Source organism: Sorex araneus, chromosome 5 (genome assembly GCF_027595985.1).
Source record: "Sorex araneus isolate mSorAra2 chromosome 5, mSorAra2.pri, whole genome shotgun sequence".
In the NCBI taxonomy this organism is placed as follows: Eukaryota; Metazoa; Chordata; class Mammalia; order Eulipotyphla; family Soricidae; genus Sorex; species Sorex araneus.
The window spans coordinates 58,412,089-58,429,948 of record NC_073306.1 but is presented as its reverse complement, the minus strand read 5'-3'; the positions used below and the strand labels follow the sequence as shown (position 1 = coordinate 58,429,948).

Genomic DNA, 17,860 nt, shown 5'->3' with positions numbered 1-17,860 from the left:
TAGGCTAAGCACACTATTAGGCCAATGCTGAATTTTTTTTGGCAAAGTAGGCCGTGTTAAAAAATTTTAAGTATGCCTACATCATCTGATTCAAAATGAATGAGAACAAAATGAGAGACTGATATATCCCTGGATGAGGAAAGAATCCAGGGGTCTCACGTGGCAGCCAGGCAGGAATTCTTAGAGCCTGTGAAGTGTCTCCCTGCAAACTTAATGCAATGCACTGATATTAATAAGCAGCACAGGATCTGGTGTGAGGCTGCCTGCTGCCTTTCATGCCCCATACATTCATTTCATTATTTACTAGGACATCAGTCAGACCTTTTGCCACGCTGGGGAAGAGATTCACTCATTTAATTTCCAAGCAAGAGATAATTAGTGCTGATGGTGATTCATTGCTACAGGAATCCCACATCTTTTTTTATGACATACTAGTGAGGATATTTGAAAATCCCTTGGCCATCTCTGGGACTTCTAGTTAATTCAGTTGTATTCTTGTCAGCTCTGTTTTTACCTTCCTCCATGAACGTATCTTTAAATTATGCTAATGGCATAGTCATGTATAATGAAGAATTGTGTGGCTGATATTAATAGATGTGCGGGATAAAAGATAAGTGAATAATAGCCATGACTTGGACAGTGGTAAGTTAAGTCAAAAAGAATAGGAAGGGGCTGGAGCAATAGCACAGCGGGTAGGGCGTTTGCCTTGCACGCGGCCAACCCGGGTTAGATTCCCAGCATCCCATATGGTCCCCTGAGCACTGCCAGGGATAATTCCTGAGTGCAAAGCCAGGAGTAACCCCTGTGCATAGCCGGGTGTTACCTAAAAAGCCAAAAAAAAAAAGAATAGGAAGGAAGGTACCAATATTTAATGAGCATCTTCTATGTACCAAGTTTAAACTAGTGACTTTATATGTCACCCCACTTTGTCCTCCCAACCATCTTCCTATGTCCTGCCCCCATATTGGTCAGGGCACCCTCTTGCTTCTACAGTGTCAGATTCTTGATCAACCTTTGACCCTCTTCACTTCCTTTGCCTGTCAGAAGAGTTTAACTGGGCCTCCTTTCAACATGCACTCTACATGACTTTCATCATGTCCCATCAAATATTTCTCCTCCCAGTTCTCCTAGGATTCCTTCTTGGCCTTTTACTGTTTCTCCCTACATCCCTGAGACTTCTGTGTTGGAGTTCCCTTGAGTTCAATTCCTGGACCCTGTCCTCTTTTCCATAGATGCAGATCCTTAGAATCACACCTGGATGCTGAAAATGCTCAAACTCATATTTCCAGCTCAGACCCACCATCTGAACACATTGATCCCACTGCCCACTTGGTATCTCTGTTTTAATATTGAGTATGCATCTCACGGCTAGTGTATATTCTCACTCCTAACCCACACCCCTACAGCCTTCCCATTGCAGTGAGTCTCCCAGTCTCCTAGTACTCAAATCTCTTTTCTCTCACATGTGCTTCAACTAACCTGTCAGTCAAGGTGGTGGCTCCATCTCTCTGAAACCCAATCATCTCTCCCCCACTTCCCTCAGTCCCTCAACCGCCCTCCTTCCAACCTCTGACATCACTCAATTGTAACTGCAAGAACTGCCTAACCGGCTTCCCTCCTCCACTTTTGTCCTCCCCCCCACACACCTCTGGAGTCCTTTGATGCCGCATCTTAGGGAAGCATTTTAAAGCATTAATCATCACTTCTCTGCTCACAATATCCAGAGACTTCCATCTCAGTGTCCTTACAAATCCTTAACTGTTTGTCAGACAAGGCAACAACTCTCATATGCTGGGGCACTGTCTATTCACCTGCCTCCATGGGCCCTCGAAGGGAGTAGACAGGGTTTCCTCCCAACACCTCAACACCACAGGGCCTCCTCTCATACAGCATAACTGCACACTTTAGACACTACTTGTCCTATGTCTAGGGCAGTTTTCAATTCTTCATATTTATCCACTTATTTAATCTTTGTTTTTATCTTTAAAGTCGAATCTTAGCTGATGAGATAGAAACCATTAGTATAGCCTACTTTACAGATGCAGAAACTGAGGCATAGAGATACCAAGAAGCTTTACCGAGGCCACAGAGCTGTGGAGATGAACCTGGGATTTGAACCCAGAAGCTGGTCCCAGAGGTTCTGTGCTCTCACCTCTTGTTAGTGTGGCCCTGGCAGGTTTTGTGCTCTCATCTCTTGCTAGTGTGGCCCTGGTAGATGAATAAGTGAAAAAAAAAAAAAAGAAAGACTAGTATCAGCGATTATAGCTAGCACGCACATTCCCAGTGTGCCAGCCACCGGGATGCCTTAGATGAGGTTCTCCATCTGCAGATAGTGTGGTGGGCAGAGTTTGGGAACACTCGTATGCAAGGGAGAGATTAAATCCAGGGGGAGCAGAGGGGGTATCTAGCAGGAGTGGTTGGCTCCCAGTATCTGCAGAAAGCTCTAGGGCTGGAATGGCCTTTCAGAGGATACCTAAAGGCCCTCAGAGTGCTCAGGACTCTATGTCCAAGCCTATGAGGCCATGGGCTCGTTCCTCCAAGCTGGGTGAGACGGGCCCCTGCAGCCAGGCGTCAGCTGCTGGGGAGTGTACATCACAACCTCCCCAGCCCTTGGCAAGTGCATGCTGGGGACCTGAAAAGGAGTGCTGCAGCACTTCCTACGTGAGGTGTGGATTTCACATGCTCTCTTATGCAATCCTTATCACTTCCTGTGATGAGTTATGCATTTGTCATCCTCCGTTTATCTTAAGAGTGAGCCAGAGTATGGAGAAATTAAGCACTTTGCCTAATGTTGATAGCCAAGCTAGGAGAAGCTACGATTGAAGGCAAGACTGCCTGGGTGATTGCCTGGACACATGACCTGGGCCGTTGTTCCTAAGTGGATGCCAGGCCCATGCTCTTCATCTCGTCGTGGGAACAGTTATGTGGCTGGTGCAAGCTTCCTATCCTTGGAAATCACTCCCTTTCCTTGAGCATGTGGTGCTGCCTAGTCCTTGCACATCTACTAGAGCCACCAGTGTGATTCCCTGGATCTCCAAGATAGGCACACACATTCATAGACCTAGCCCAAGGAGGTTAGTAAGTGACCCAGGGATGGGTCAACTCTCCCCTGGGAACAAGAAAGCAAGAGCTAAAATAGAATTTTTCCTTTCCAGATACTAAAATAGAATGCTGCAAACTTGAAGCTGCCTCCAGCAATGTCCAGCCTCCTCTGCATGGAGAAAGGCCAACCACAGGGAGAGGGTGAAAAATGAGGACAATATACAGGGATATAGTTCAGTGGTGGGCTGGAACGATAGCACAGCAGGTAGGGCGTTTGCCTTGCACGGATGAGGCCGACCCGGGTTTGATTCTTCTGCTCCTCTCGGAGAGCCTGGCAAGCTACCGAGAGTATCTCGCCCATATGGAAGAGCCTGGCAAGCTACCTGTGGTGTATTGGATATGCCAAAAACAGTAACAAGTCTCACAATGGAGATGTTACTGGTGCCCGCTCGAGCAAATCGATGAGCAACAGGATGACAGTGACGATGACAATTCAGTGGCAGGGCACTTGCTTTGCTTGCGTTAGGTCCTGGGTTTTATCCCTGGAAATGCGCATGTGCGCACACACATGAGAGAGAGAGACAGAGACAGAGACAGAGACACACAGAGAGAGAGAGAGAGAAAGAAAGAGAGAGAGAGAGATCTGGTTGTATTACTAGAGTCTTAAGAATTTCTGAGGTCCTACCTCTAGTTTCCCACTTCAGCCTCTAATTTCTCCCTCTTCAGAATTAAGGGGTTGGAGGTGTAAGTCAGTGGACGTGCACATGCCTTGCTGTTGTAAGATCCTGGGTTCAACCCCTATACCTCCCTCACCACCCCCAAACTGCTGGAGTAAAAAAAAAAAAAGTAAAGTTCCAAGTGACAGTTCTAGAAGTTTTTGATGTTTATTTATTCTTCTGAAACTATTCTAACTTAAACTATTCTAACTATTTACATAATAAGGAGGGAGTGTAAGAATTTTTTTTATTTTTTCAGTGCCATATTTCTTTTTTTTTAATTTTTTATTAGTGAATCACCATGAGGCACAGTTACAGACTTACAAACTTTCATGCTTGTGTTTCAGTCATACAATGGTCAAGTGTCCATCCCTCTACCACTGTCCATTTTCCACCACCAATGGTCCCAGCATCCCTCCCACCACCCCCACTACCCTCCCCCCACCCCACCATGCCTCTGTGGCAGGGCATTCCCTTTTGCTCTCTCTCTCCTTTGGGTGTTGTGGTTTGCAGTAGAGGTATTAAGTGGCCATCATGTTTGTTCTATAGTCTACTTTCAGCCCGCATCTCTCTTGAGTTCAGAACTACCTCTATACTTTCTTCTTTTGTGACACAATAAATTATCCTTTGATGGAAGAATGGTACAATGGGTAGGACATTTGCCTTGCACACCGTTGACGCAGGTTCAATTCCTGGCACCCCATATGATTCCCCAAGACTGACAGAAGTGATCCCTGAGAGTAAGCCCTAAGTATCACCAAGTGTGGTCCAAAACCAAAAATAATTGGGGGACTGGAGCGATAGTACAGTGGATGGCGTGTTTGCCTTGTACGCAGCTAACCTGAGTTTGATCCTGGCATTCCATATGGTTCCCAAGCACCACCAGAAGTAACCCCTAACATCACTGCATGTTGCCCCAAAACCAAAATAAATAAGTAGATAAATAAATTTTCCTTTGTCTCTAAGCTGGCACATAGACATTCCTTTCCACTAGTGGGTATAATGGCAGGTTTACATTGAGATGCAAATTTCAGTAGTTATTGGCCCATTTTTTGCTGTGTAACAGTGTCATATTCTCAGTGGTTTACAAAAACATCCATTCTGCCTCCCCATATTTATGGATCTAGACATTAGTGGGCATGCAACTGCAGTTTGGCCAGGTTTATTGCTGGCTGTAGTTCTGGCACAGACAGACCTGCTTCATGCATCTTTAGTCTGGGGTTGAGAGGTATGAAGCCATTTCCTAGGCATGCTCTTCTCACTGAGGATCAAAGGAACATAAAAGGCCAAGTCAGTCGGTGCTGATACACTTAAGACCTCTGCTGGCTGCTCCCATACAAACGTTCCTATGGTCTAAGTAAGTCACATGACAGGGCAAGGCACTCCACCTACAATGTACCACTGTAGGAAGGGAATTAAGAGCCAGAACCAGTGATGCAATCTTCCACAAACAGGGAAAGGCACTCCACCTACAATGTACCACTGTAGGAAGGGAATTAAGGACCAGAATCAGTGATGCAATCTTCTACAAATGAGGGAGGCGGGGGTTGGGGTGTGGAGAAGAGAGGAGAGGGGCGAGAAGAGGGTGCTGACTGATCCTGACACAGCACAACATCCCAGCCCAACACCCCAAGGTTAAGAAGGTGTCACATCACCTACACCCCCAAAGGGAGAACAGCTTCTGCTAGAATTACCACAGCGTCAGCTGAACCCTAACACCTCAGCACTGTGAACGCCGCCTCCAGGCGGCTGCTCCGTGGCAGGAAAGCCACATCCGCTTCCAGAGATCAAAATCAATTTTAAATAGACACAGCTGTTCCCTAGACAAGGGGGTGGGGGACAGTCAGAAGGGAGAAGGGGAACTCTAGAAGAATTGTTGAGTTTCTTTCTTTTCTTCTTCTTCTGTTTCTTCTTCTTCTGTTTCTTCTTCTTCTTTTTTTCTTTAAGTCATTGGGATAACCAAAGCAGATTTTTCTTTTTCAAGTTTGGTTATTAATTTCAGGAAGAAAGGATTGCCAAGTTTGCTATCATTTTCGAGAAAAAGAAGTGGAAGATCAAAGGAATGCTTCCTAGCGGAGGTTTCCACCTCAAAGTGAGTTTGGAAGCTTTTCACAACAAAAGGATCCAACACAGAGCTAGTTTTGTTGTTTGATGTGCCCCTCTGATGGATAAATCAAATGCCCCAATTGAATTCAGTTCAGCCACTGTTTACCGATCATGTCCCATGATCATGAGCTCCCTTGTGGAAAATATAAACAATGCCAGTAGTGGGCCTTGCCCTGAGTGTGAGGTCTCCGAAGCTAAATAGATAATCTCCAAGGCTCTGTGTTTGTTCACATGTAAAGGAGGCATACTTGACCTCTGAATCCAGAGGGTCCTTTCAGAGAGAAAAATTCTAAAAATCTGCTAAGTGGGTGATGCTCTTTGCTCACTTGCTGATAATTAAAATTATGGGAGCATGCAGAAAAAAAAATCAGACTGGCTGAACTTCGGGAATCCTAAACCCAAATGGGGATGTTTTAGTTTCTTCCCCCCATGGAAAAGCCAAGAATTTTGGAAGCAGATGGCCAGTGATGCTGTCAATTTAGTTATGTTCCCCTTCTATCCCACCTCTCTCCTTACCATTCTCAGTTCAGGAGGGTCCATGTATCCCGTCTTTACACTTCAATAGCACTGAGAAAGTTTCGAAGTAAGTAGGGAACACAAAGGGTAGCAGCATTCACACACTGGGATCCTATTGGCCTCAGTCTCAGTCCCAGTCCTTCCACTGGTCAGTTAACCTCCCTGAACCTTAGTTTTCTCATCTGTAAAATGAGAGAAAGGTGATAAAGGTAGCATCTTCCTCAAAGGACTGATATAATTAGCTTGCCTGTGGTGTAAGAACCTTCTAGAAGCCCTCTTTCCACAGGTGCTTTCAGGCAAAACTGGGTTCCAAGCCTAATCACTCACTTAGTTTCTCCTTAAGCTAGAAAAGATTTATGCCATTGCTAAAATTTAACTTTTTTTGTTTGTTTGTTTTTTGGGTCATACCCGGTGATGCACAGGGGTTACTTCTGGCTCGGCACTCAGGAATCACTCCTGGTGGTGCTCGAGGGACCATATGGGATGCTGGGAATCAAACTCAGGTTGGCCGCGTGCAAGGCAAACACCTTACCCACTGTATTATCGCTCCAGTCCCTAAAATCAAACTTTTAAAAATTTTACTCTGACAACTTTGTTGCATGTTCTTCACATAGAAACATACACATACTTGTAAAAGGATGTGCTACCTTAAACCAAAATGTCAGAAATTTTAAAAGGGATCCACTGCAGATACCCTCTACAAAATAGGGGTTCACTGCAGGTACCCTCTGAGTTATGACAGTAAGAATAGAACTGGTAAGGGAACAGGAGGTGGCATAGGGGTCAGGAGTACTCCACTTTCATTTGCAATGACCCAGATTTGATCCCTGGTACCAGATGCCCCCCTAGAACTTTCAGAGTGGCCCTGGTAGCCTCCAGATTCACTGGACCTGAGCAGAACTGAATAGCAGGTTTTTTTCAGGACCTGAACATTGAGCCATCTGGCTGATTTGGTCAACTATTGCTGGGGGTGACCCAAAGTACACCCCCCCTCAATCCATTTGGTGAGTAATAAATATGGCCACTTTCTTGATGGGTTTCCAAAGACAATTAAGGAACAGCTATCCTGGGACACTCTCCTCTGGGCCTCTGTTCTTCCTCAGAGCTGCATTTGCCCAGAGGAAGGGAAGGAATCTTCCTTTACTTGCACAAAGGTTCTGCGGAATGAGCTAAGGCCCCTGACTGTTTTCAGGAGACTTTCACTGACATCACACTTATTTCGATGCTTCCTAGTGGATGTGAGAGGGTGAGAGCTCAAGTCTGTCTTCCTTTGCTTTCCCCAAACCTCCTAGAGGACACAGTTCGAACCTCTCCTCCAAAGCACTGAGGCCCCCCAGTGTCTGCAGGGGGACCCTCATTGTCTACGGTCAGAACTCAAACCATTTCTTTTATCTGAACCATTTCATGTCTTTGATAGGGGACAGCTGTTTCAGAGCTAGACGGATGGACTCCTGTATTTACCATCCTAGTGATTTAGTGGTGGAATGGGGTATGCTAGGGATGGATCTGATGTGCTGGAAGCAGGTCTGGGGTTGGGGATATGCATTTGGATGCCCAAAATGTGGAGACCACTGGTGAAGTGGGGAGACTAACCCATCTCTACAGTGCCTACCTTCCCCTCTCGATCTATTTTCAATAATGAGAAAAGTAAAATTGTTTTATTTAGAGAACTATAAGGAGAGACAGAGAGAACATCATGAGTTGTGGTGCAAGTAGCAAAGAATGCCCCTCCACCTACCTTTTAAATACCAAACTTTGTAATTCTTGGTTTTCAAAACAAAGTGTCTGGTAATTGAATATTCCTGGGCCAAGATGCTAAGTACCATTTTACTACAAGATTCTGAGGGGCTGAGCAAAAGCATAGTGGCCTACTGGCATTGTTCTGAGCAATTCTGCTTCCCTCTTGAACCACATACACACCTAATACCATTTGCATCTGAAGGTAGGGTTATACATTGTTTTACATCACCCTAATATAAGTTGAGGCAAGTCAAGCAACAAATAAATGTTTGTTTAAGATAAACATAGAAACTTCACAATTTACTAGGTAGGAATAACACATTACCCCAATGGAGTTTGGACAAAATAACTCCTTCCTAATGATGTATATAATTGGACAGTCCCTCCTGAAAGGCAGGCAGATGGTATAGAGACCGTTCTTTAGGGCACACTAAGGGGACAGTCTGTCTTTTCGGCTCTTGACAGTTTTCCCAGGACATTTTAGTGTTGGTATATTTCATTAACTCTAGGAAGCTAATTCAAGACCTTTTCTTCTCCTTTTTCTGTGTCCTGGAAAAGGGTAGGCACACTGCTACATCTGAGACTTGTTTGCAATGAGTCAGTCATCCAGTGATGCTAAGGTCTTAATTCTTCTAGTGCTTGGTATGTTGGTACCTAATAAAGTACATTCTCTGTGGTCTTGAATGAGAGTCATGCTGTACTTTATATTTGGGAGAAAAGCACAGCTCCTAAGGGAAGACTTATTCTATCAGACATATGGAGTAGAAAGAAAAGACTGAGAAGGGAGCAGAAACTTGTAAGAGTCTAGGCAAGGATGGGGCTACAGAAGACTGAAAAATGAACACCCTCTCCCTTTGAATATATCATTTAGTTAAATGAAAGGATGGGGAGAGAGTGAGGGATAGAGCAACATATGGGTTAAAATGACTTTTTAAAATCCCATTCTTGGAAAACCTCACATTGCTCTTTACTGTTTTTTTTTTGTTATTAAAAACAAACAAATAAATACCCCCACCTCTCCCATCCTGCTTCCACTAGAAAGCCTAAGAAACAAGTGTTACACGATGAAGATCACAAGAAGTATATGATCTGTGAGAAAAGAATAAATTACCCACTTAAGGTGGGCCTTTGAAGTATTTCAAGCCACTAGGGGACCATTTCTTGAACCAAAAGAACTAATTTACCAGATGAGTCCCCAGGGCCTGGGAGAATGAGCACAGGGCCACAGAGCAGCGACTCCCCTGATGCTTCTCCCCCAGATCAGTGCCTCTCAGGAAATGAAAGGCATGTGGTTGGAAGCAACACCCACAACATCACTCATACAGGGATGAGAACTCCTCCTCTGGGTAGAAAGGAAAGGTGAGGTCAGAGTGTCAGATACACCTGGGCTCGACCTGATACTACTGCCTTTATACTGGATGAGTACCAGGCAAGTTTTTAAACCTGCAGTTGCTCCAGGTCTGCTGAAATTGGGTGTGTTGGGGGGGAGGGATAGGCTTATCTTCAGTTTTAGGATATTTAGGCCAAGTTAGTGGAAATAAGTGGATGAACACAGTTGATAGCCATGATGGAGGTCTAAAGAATAGGGGCTGCCATTGCTACTGTGACTGTCACTGTCACCACCGTCTCTAACTTCTGGGTTGGCATCATTGACAACTTTTATTCTTTCCAGGCACCAGGCTTCAACTACATTGATTGTCTTATTTACCTTCTCCACAGGTCTATGAAGTCAATCACAAAATTATCTCATTCTATGAATAAGGCCAGATGAGGCTTGGTTCTGTGACATTGTCATAGGACTGGTTAGAATGAGATTAACACCCTGCAATGAAGCGGTTCCTTTCCTGGGAAAGGATGAGATCACAGATGATGTCAGTTAATATGTTCTGTCAATGAACTTTAGAGTAGGGGCTTCACTGAGATAAGGAATTAAACTAAAGTGTGAATATCTGGAAGTCTTGATCCCATTCCTTTTAACTTTTCGGGGGGGGGGGGATCTTGAGATAGCTTTGGAGTGCTATAAAATAAACTTTGCACCTAATCCTCGAGACACCAGCACCTGAACAGGCAGGAAGTCAAACAGGCTACCCGGGGTGGGGCTGAGCATTGAAACAGGGATTTTGGGTGTCCTGATGGTTCTCAACAAGAGGGCATTCATGTTTCATGTACTCTGCCTGGCTCTGGTCAGAGTGTCTACTGTCTACTACAGAGTCTACTGTCACTACAGAGACTGTGATAAAAACAGGAATCAAATGACCAGACCATCAGTCGAGTTCTCTTGTATGCCTCATGCTGCATGGAATAAGTTGTTGATCCAAAAAACATCAAGGAACATCCACAGAGACAAAATTTCATTTCTATCTGTAGAAATATACACTTCTGTGACTGTATAAATAGTACAGTGGTAGGGCTCTTGCTTTGCACCTGGCAAACCCAGGTTCGATACCCAGTACCATAAATGGTCCCCCAGGCCTTCCAGAAGTGACCCCTGAGCACGGAGCCAAGAGTGAGCCTGAACACCATAGGTTATGGCCCAAAAACAACATACAAAAATAGAAATACACACTTTCTTTAAAAAAATTTATTTTATTGAATCACTGTGAAAATGATATAAAGCTTTCAGGTTTAAGTCTCAGTCATGTAATGATTAAATCCCCATCCCTTCACCAGTGCACATGTTCCACCACCAAGAACCCCAATATACCCCCCTCCCACCCACCCCCAACCTAAGTAGCTAATGATCTTCACTTTATTCTCTCTATACTTTGAATACATTCAATATTTCAATAGAGAACTCATTATTATTGTCTGGAATTTTCCCCCAACAATCAGGCCTGCTGAAAAGGCATCATTTAATAATTTCTTTTCATTGCTGAGAGTGAAGACTCTATGAGCTCGCACGGCCGCTGTTGTGCCCGCGTGGTTTTGGATTTCTGATATTTTAGTTCAGTTCACAGTCTAGATGCATGTCTGTAAGAAGCCACTCTGGGTGCCAAAATGGGTTAGAAGACCTCTCGGATCAGTCTTTAGGAGCAGAGGGTCCGTTTCACACGCGGCAGCTCCGGATCTTATCTGGGCCAGAAATACACACTTTAAATATATAGTCTTATGTATTTAAGTCTATGGTTAATGTGTAGATTTCCTATGTATCTATATCAATTTCATAGCAAAAAGCTTCTGAATTATGAGGTATTCTTAAAGGATAATTTGCAAATGAAAAATAGAAGTTAATTGTTTGGTTAAATACATATACAGTATGTATGTCATGAAGTCTAGCAGGGAATGTCACTATTCCAATGAATGTGCTCTGTATCCACATGATATATACACATGGACATAAATGTGTGAGGTGTCTTCTATATATTCTGTCAAAGTAAATCCTGTTTATTGTGTATTTTACTATATATATATATATGTGTGTGTGTGTCCAACAAATATACTGTATCTGTGTTTGTGTACACTATGTGAGTACAGTATACACATATGTCTCTATGCATCCCTAAATAGTCTCTATACATATACCTGTGCACATACATTCTCCTCTCATTTTGGACTCTCCCCACCCCAAGTCCCACAATCCTCTGCCCTGCTTTCCCTCCTGTTTCTTTTTTCCTCTGTGCCTCCATTTTATGGCTGTGGTGGTGAGGGTGACTAATGGCCATAGAGAGAAGCAGGGCTGGGAAGGAGAATCCAGCCTAGCTGTTAGGTTCCCTGCCTGCACACTCTTCCATCTTTGTCTCTGTCTCCTGGACTTCTTATCCAGGTCCCCGAGGCCTGGTTCCCCCCACCCCCCACCCCCGTCTGAGAGATGCTTTACCCTTTTCCCTAGAGCACATGTTCAAACCCACTCAGCCAAAGTGAATCATGTAAATGTACAGAAGATACATTTCTAGATTGGCCAGGATTCGCTGGTGACAATTGGAATAAACAGAGCATCCATCTGCAGAGAGGAGGGGGGAGTCCCCCGGGACTAGGGGGAGAGAAGGGGAGGAAGCCTGGGACAGCAGCACACAGAAAAGAGAGAGCAGGAAAAGCCTCATAGCCCTCCCTGAGTCTGGGGAGGGTCTTCACATGTCTGCATTCACACAACAGCTGGCAATTTTGAGCACCTGTCCAAGGTTCCCCAGGCAGTGAGTGTCCTTGGGGCCTACGGAAACTTGGGGTCAGCTTTCTGCGAACCCAGCTATTTGGCATCACCCCCATGGATCTGGCTGGCCCGGAAGGGAGCGTGGGGGCGGGGGGGAATGTCTACATCTCAGCAAGCCTCTTCTAAGGCCTCTGTAGCAAGGGACCTTCTCCTCACTTTGCAAAATATAGGAAACAGACTGAGGTCTAGAGGCGTGCCTGGCAGGGCCTAATAAGAAGCGCAGTTTTCAGGAATGACCTTCAGAGTTGGAGCTCAGAGCACAGCAAGCATGGGCAGCCAGTGGCCCAGCCCAGTGCAGTGCGTTTTTCAGAGCTAAGGAATCCATCACACTGGCTTATCTTTCAGATCACGCCCCATCCCACCCTGCCCCATGCATGAACTGAACCTTGAAGGAGAGGGTATGTGAATGCTGAGCCAGAAAGAAAACAGGGTCATCATGGGAATGCAGATTCTCACCCCCACCTCATTCACTCGCTAAATCTTTCTGGATCACTGAAAGATAAATGGAAGAAAGACACTGGCATGGAACCCCTCTCATGTACCTTTCAGTCCAGTTTTATGATCTTGGGGAAAACTTTGCATGGGAAGGGTGTGCCCAGAGGTATTCAAGACTTACTTTTGGCTCTGTGCTCAGGGGTCACTCAAGTAGGGGTTCATGGTACTGGGAATTGAACCCAGGTCGGCCACATACAAGGGAAGCGCCTGAACTATTGTACTGTCTCTAGCCCATGGAAAACTTCTGAACTGTAGTGCTTTAATCTTCCCCACGCAGATTCCAGTTATCTTCCTTTTGTCAAAGGAATTGTTGCAAGGCTAAAATAAGAGAAGAAGCTAGTAAGTACCTTGGAAAGTTAAATGTGATTTGAATCCTTGGTTACTATCAAAAACAAGAGGGGTTTGGGGCTGGAGCAATAGCACAGTAGGGAGGGCATTTGCCTTGCACACGGCCAACCCAGGTTTGATTCCCAGCATCCCATATGGTCCCTCAAGCACCACCAGTAGTAATTCCTGAGTCCAGAGCCAGAAGTAACTCCTGTGCATCACCGGGTGTGACCCAAAAAGAAAGAAAAAAAAAAGACGAAAGGGGTTTTAGTGAGGAAGCAAGTATCTACATGGATACGAAGTTATGGAGGATGAAAAGAGGATTTTGCTTCTCCAAAATCAGAGTTTGGAGAAGGATTTCTTATGTAACAGCAGTGTAATCAAGGAAAAGTGGACATGAACTTTGCCTTCCCTGGCTCACTGATGGTAGTCTGAGTCGGGGTTGTTTGTAGCATGCCATGATCAAGAAGGCCATTTATTTCTTCCAATTTCCATGGAATCCAGGACAAGGAATAGGCAGGACTGCCTTGGGGACTCTGGATCAGGAATTTTATTGCAGTAAATCAAACCCTTGTAGCTTATTCAAATTCCCTCAAACTCGATTTCAAATTAGCAAAATGGTGGCCAACGGTGAAATGTGCTACAAACTAAGGAATTGTTGAATGTTAAATCTAGGTGCTGAAAAGAATCAGAGATAGAGGGAGCCTCTCATTCCAGGCAGAGGTGAGAAAAGAGGCCCTGAGGTTTGAAAGAATGACTCCAGCAAGCTTGCCAGGAAAAGGAATGGAGCAGAAGAGGAAGTGAGTGTCAAGACTGTGCAGGGTGGACTGGAGTGACAGCACAGCGGGTAGGGCATTTGCCTTTCACATGGCCATCCCGGGTTCGATTCCCAGCATCCCATATGGTCCCCTGAGTACTGTCAGGAGAAATTCCTGAATGAAAAGCCAGGAGTAACCCTTGAGTATCCCCCTGAGTATCGCCAGGTGTTACCAAAAAGAAAAAAATAAAAGACTGTGCCGGGTCCCCGGATTCCCCCTTTGTGTGAGCAAGTATCACTCATACTCTGTCAGGAGCTTGGCCATCCAAGGGGTGGGAATAAAATCCATAGGACGGTCCATTTCCTGGAGTCTCTGGTTTGCCTCCCACTGGAGTCTCTGGTTTGCTTCCCATACAATTTTAAAAATTTTTTAATTTACTTTTTGGCTTTTGGGGGTGGGGGGTCACATCCGGTGATGTTCAGGGATTACTCCTGGCTCTGCACTCAGGAATTACCCCTAGTGGTGCTGGGAGAATCGTATAGTATGAGGCAAACGTGATAGCTACTACACTACAAAAATGGGCAGTGGTGGTGGTGGTGGTGGTGGGAGAACCATATGGGATGTCAGGGATTGAATCCGGGTCAGCCGCATGCGAGGCAAAAGCCCTACCCACTATATTATCTCTCTGGCCCCGATTCCCTCCCAATTTTTTACCCAGCATGGTTGCCTGCCCCCCCCTCCACTGTCTGCATCTCCATTTCTCTGTCAGTCTACGGGAGAAGCTGGAGTGTGTGATCTCCAAATTGTTTTCACTTGATTGTAGTCCAGCTACTGGATTTCCTGGGACAGTTCTAATCGGTGCCACTTGTCTGGGCTTAAATATTCATATCATCCTCATTCACTCACAAAAGTGCCTCAGTTTGGTATTGAATTATAAGGTCCCTCTATCTGAGAGAAGGAAGGCCCACATGACAAACGTTGCTGTCAGCAGTGTGGTAGATTCTTGGCCTTAGATCTTGCTAGGAATGTTTGTGGGAAAGGTCAGATTTGGACTGTTTTGTTACCTGGATCACCTAGGAAAAGAGGTGGGAAAAGTTAAGGGGGAGGGGAGGGTAGATCCCTAAAATCGTTCCCCTTTCTTTCTCAAAGGCTTAAATGGAGAAGAGAGGATAATTGTTCTCAGGCTTCCAGATCCTTTTGTATATGGTTGGTGGGTGAACATACGGAGACACAGCTGGGGAAAACTCCTTTTTTCATCTTAAGAAAAAAAAAATTTCAAAAAATGAAATTTTTTAAGATCGGGGAGGGATCCTGGGAATTTCTAAAGTGAGTCTCTTAGAATTTCAATAGCTCTCTCTTTCTCTCTCTCTCTCTCTCCCTCTCTCTCTCTTGCTTACTCTTGCTCTACTAAGGAAAAGGAGGGGGTGAAAAGGAGGCAACAGTGAAGGGAGAGGTGGAGGAAGAGAGAGAGAGAGAGAGAGAGAGAGAGAGGGGCCTAAGGAATGTGTCTTTGCTTTTTTGTTTTGTTTTGCTTTGATTTGATTTGAAGATTCTGGTGTGTGGGAATAATCTCACTGAAGAGGAAAATGAGTAACACTTGGTCACTTTGTTTACTGTACAAACACGCTCACACACATCCATTTACAGAGTGCTTACTATAGGCTGGGTGGCAAGGACGCAAAAGATGAATAACACATAAAATATGAAAAAAACTGACCAACCTCCTCCACCAGAAGCCTCAGGGAAGTGGGAGGGAGGCCTGTAAATAGACTCATCCCAGTGCCTTTGGATGGGTCCTGCACCAGCGGTGTTCAGGCGCACACATACACATGCCCAGGAACGCTTGCACGGGCACACAGTTCTCCAAACGGAGCTGCTCTGAATTTTCTCAGGTTTATTTCAAGAACACCCCTCCCATCCCCCATTATTTTTGTATTTGCATATCTGCTGACAATTTTTTTGTTCACATAACAGAAAATTAGTCATCTAAAAGCAAAGAATTCAGTGACATTTAGTACATTCGCAAGGTTGTATAACCACAACCTCGATTCTAGTTGCAAAGCATTTTCATTACCCCCAATAAAATCCAGTGGCCATAAAGCAGTTAGACCTCATGCTTCTCTCCCCACAGGCACAGCTGAATGTCTGTCTTCTGTCTCTATGATTTTCATATATACTGGTTATCTCTGGAAATTTCACATAAAGTAAATCATTGATGTGTGACTCTCCGTGCCTGGCTTTCTAATGGTGGGCGGGGCAGGCGGGGGGGCAGCGGTGGCAGACCTAATTGGTCCATTTTTGGTTTAGTTACAATGCCATGTCAGCGCTTCATTCCTTTTGGTGATTAAATAATATTCCATTGTATAAAGATAATACAATTTGTTTTTTCGTTCATATGGGGGCTATCTTCTGGCTATTATAAGTGCTTGAACACCAGCACTATCTGCTTACTGTGAATGAGGTCTGTGAACACTTATATGCAGTTTTTCTTTTTTTAAAAAAAAAATCTATTTTCAACAATTTGGTGTTTTAGGATCCAGCATGGATAAGATCACTTTTCCAGGGTCCCGCAAGCTGCTTCTCACAGTGGCAGAACGCTTTTCAAAGACCCAAAAAGTTCTGTGATTTTGATCACACCCCCTCTGCCAACAAAACTGAAGGAGCTGAAAGAACTCAACCCTGGCGTACCACTAAGTCAGGCAGCTCCAGTTGCCTGGTTTGTCCAGTGGGCCAGAACTTATGCTAAGGAGTCTCAGCCAGGGGTGTAATCCCCATCTGACCCGTTAGCTGTCAAGTGAAAAGAGTGAAAAATCATGTCTGCTGCCACACATTCCACCACTGCTCTATCCTCCTGCCAGAGCTTGTTAGTGGTCACAGGGGATGGAGCTGGCATGGAGGGACGGAGCAGGACTGTGTTTTTTTTATGGTTCCCTATAAAGGTGGGGGAGGGGCAGTCATCTAACTTCAAGGCACAGTGGCAGAGTGAGAATAACCTGGAACCAGCTGACACCCACTTCCAGTCCTGCTCCATACCCAAGACTTCAGTCTCCTCATCTCGAAAATGGGAACAATCATCCTGCCTCCAAAGAGATGACAAGGCATGCTAAGCAGGGGGCACACAGCAGGCGTCTAATATGTGCTGTTGCTCTGATGGGTGCACGCCCTCTGTGACCCTTAACATCGTTTTCTGCAGCAGACTCTGAGTAGGTGTCCCAGGGAGGGACAGCACGAATGGTGGAGCGCTGTGTCTGGGGCGACCCTGGCTATTTAAAATTGGCCTATTTGCATGGAATCAAGCTTGCCATGGTAACGGGGTCTGGTGGCAGGAATTCTGGAGTAAAAAAAAAAAAAAAAAAAAAAAAGCCAAGCCTGTGCTCTGGCTGGAAGAGTAGTGAGATAGTTATTCATGTCTGGTCACCTCTGCTGCCTGGGAGGAGAGAGTGGGTAAACGGAGGCAGCAAGTCTCAGGGCTTCTTACTCCCAGTGGGAGGAGACAGCAGGAGTCTCACTGATTTCTTCCAGTGTTCTCTCCCGGTGTGGTCCTCAGCTGCCCACCCCTAGTACTGGGCCCCAGCCGAGGACCTGGCTCTGGCAGCTCTCCAGCTCAGGTCCCAGAGACCACGGGCAGCTCAGGCCTGAGGGAGGGGGGTGGGGGTAAGAGCTACATACCCCGCAGGGAAGGACCCAAGCGTTTCTTTGCAGGAGGGGGCGGGGGGGGGGGGGAGGAGGTCAGCGCAAGTAGGGGCGGCAGCTGAGGGTGGAAGTAGGGTGGAGAGTTGAGGGGTACGCAGGGCACTCAGCGTTGCTCCTCACCGCTGTCACAGTCTTTAGCCGCATTTCAGGGGAGCAGCAGAGCAAGAACTCAGCTGCTCCCTAGCTCCAGCAAGCAGTCCCCGGTCCCCGCCCTCACCCAGAGGCTCCATCCTCGCTTTCCTCCCGGGCCCCCTTTGCAGAGCACCCCTCTGTCTGTCTGTCTGTCTCTCTCCTAAGCGCCCACCTCCTCCCCAGCCCCA

At 45.7% G+C, this 17,860-nt stretch overlaps 1 protein-coding gene across 2 annotated transcripts in view; it reads left to right on the top strand.

Moving 5' to 3' along the window:
• The window catches only part of KAZN (kazrin, periplakin interacting protein), a 1,155,223-nt gene that overhangs the window by 718,457 nt on the left and 418,906 nt on the right, over positions 1–17,860 (top strand). The gene's annotated exons all lie outside the window — the stretch shown is intronic.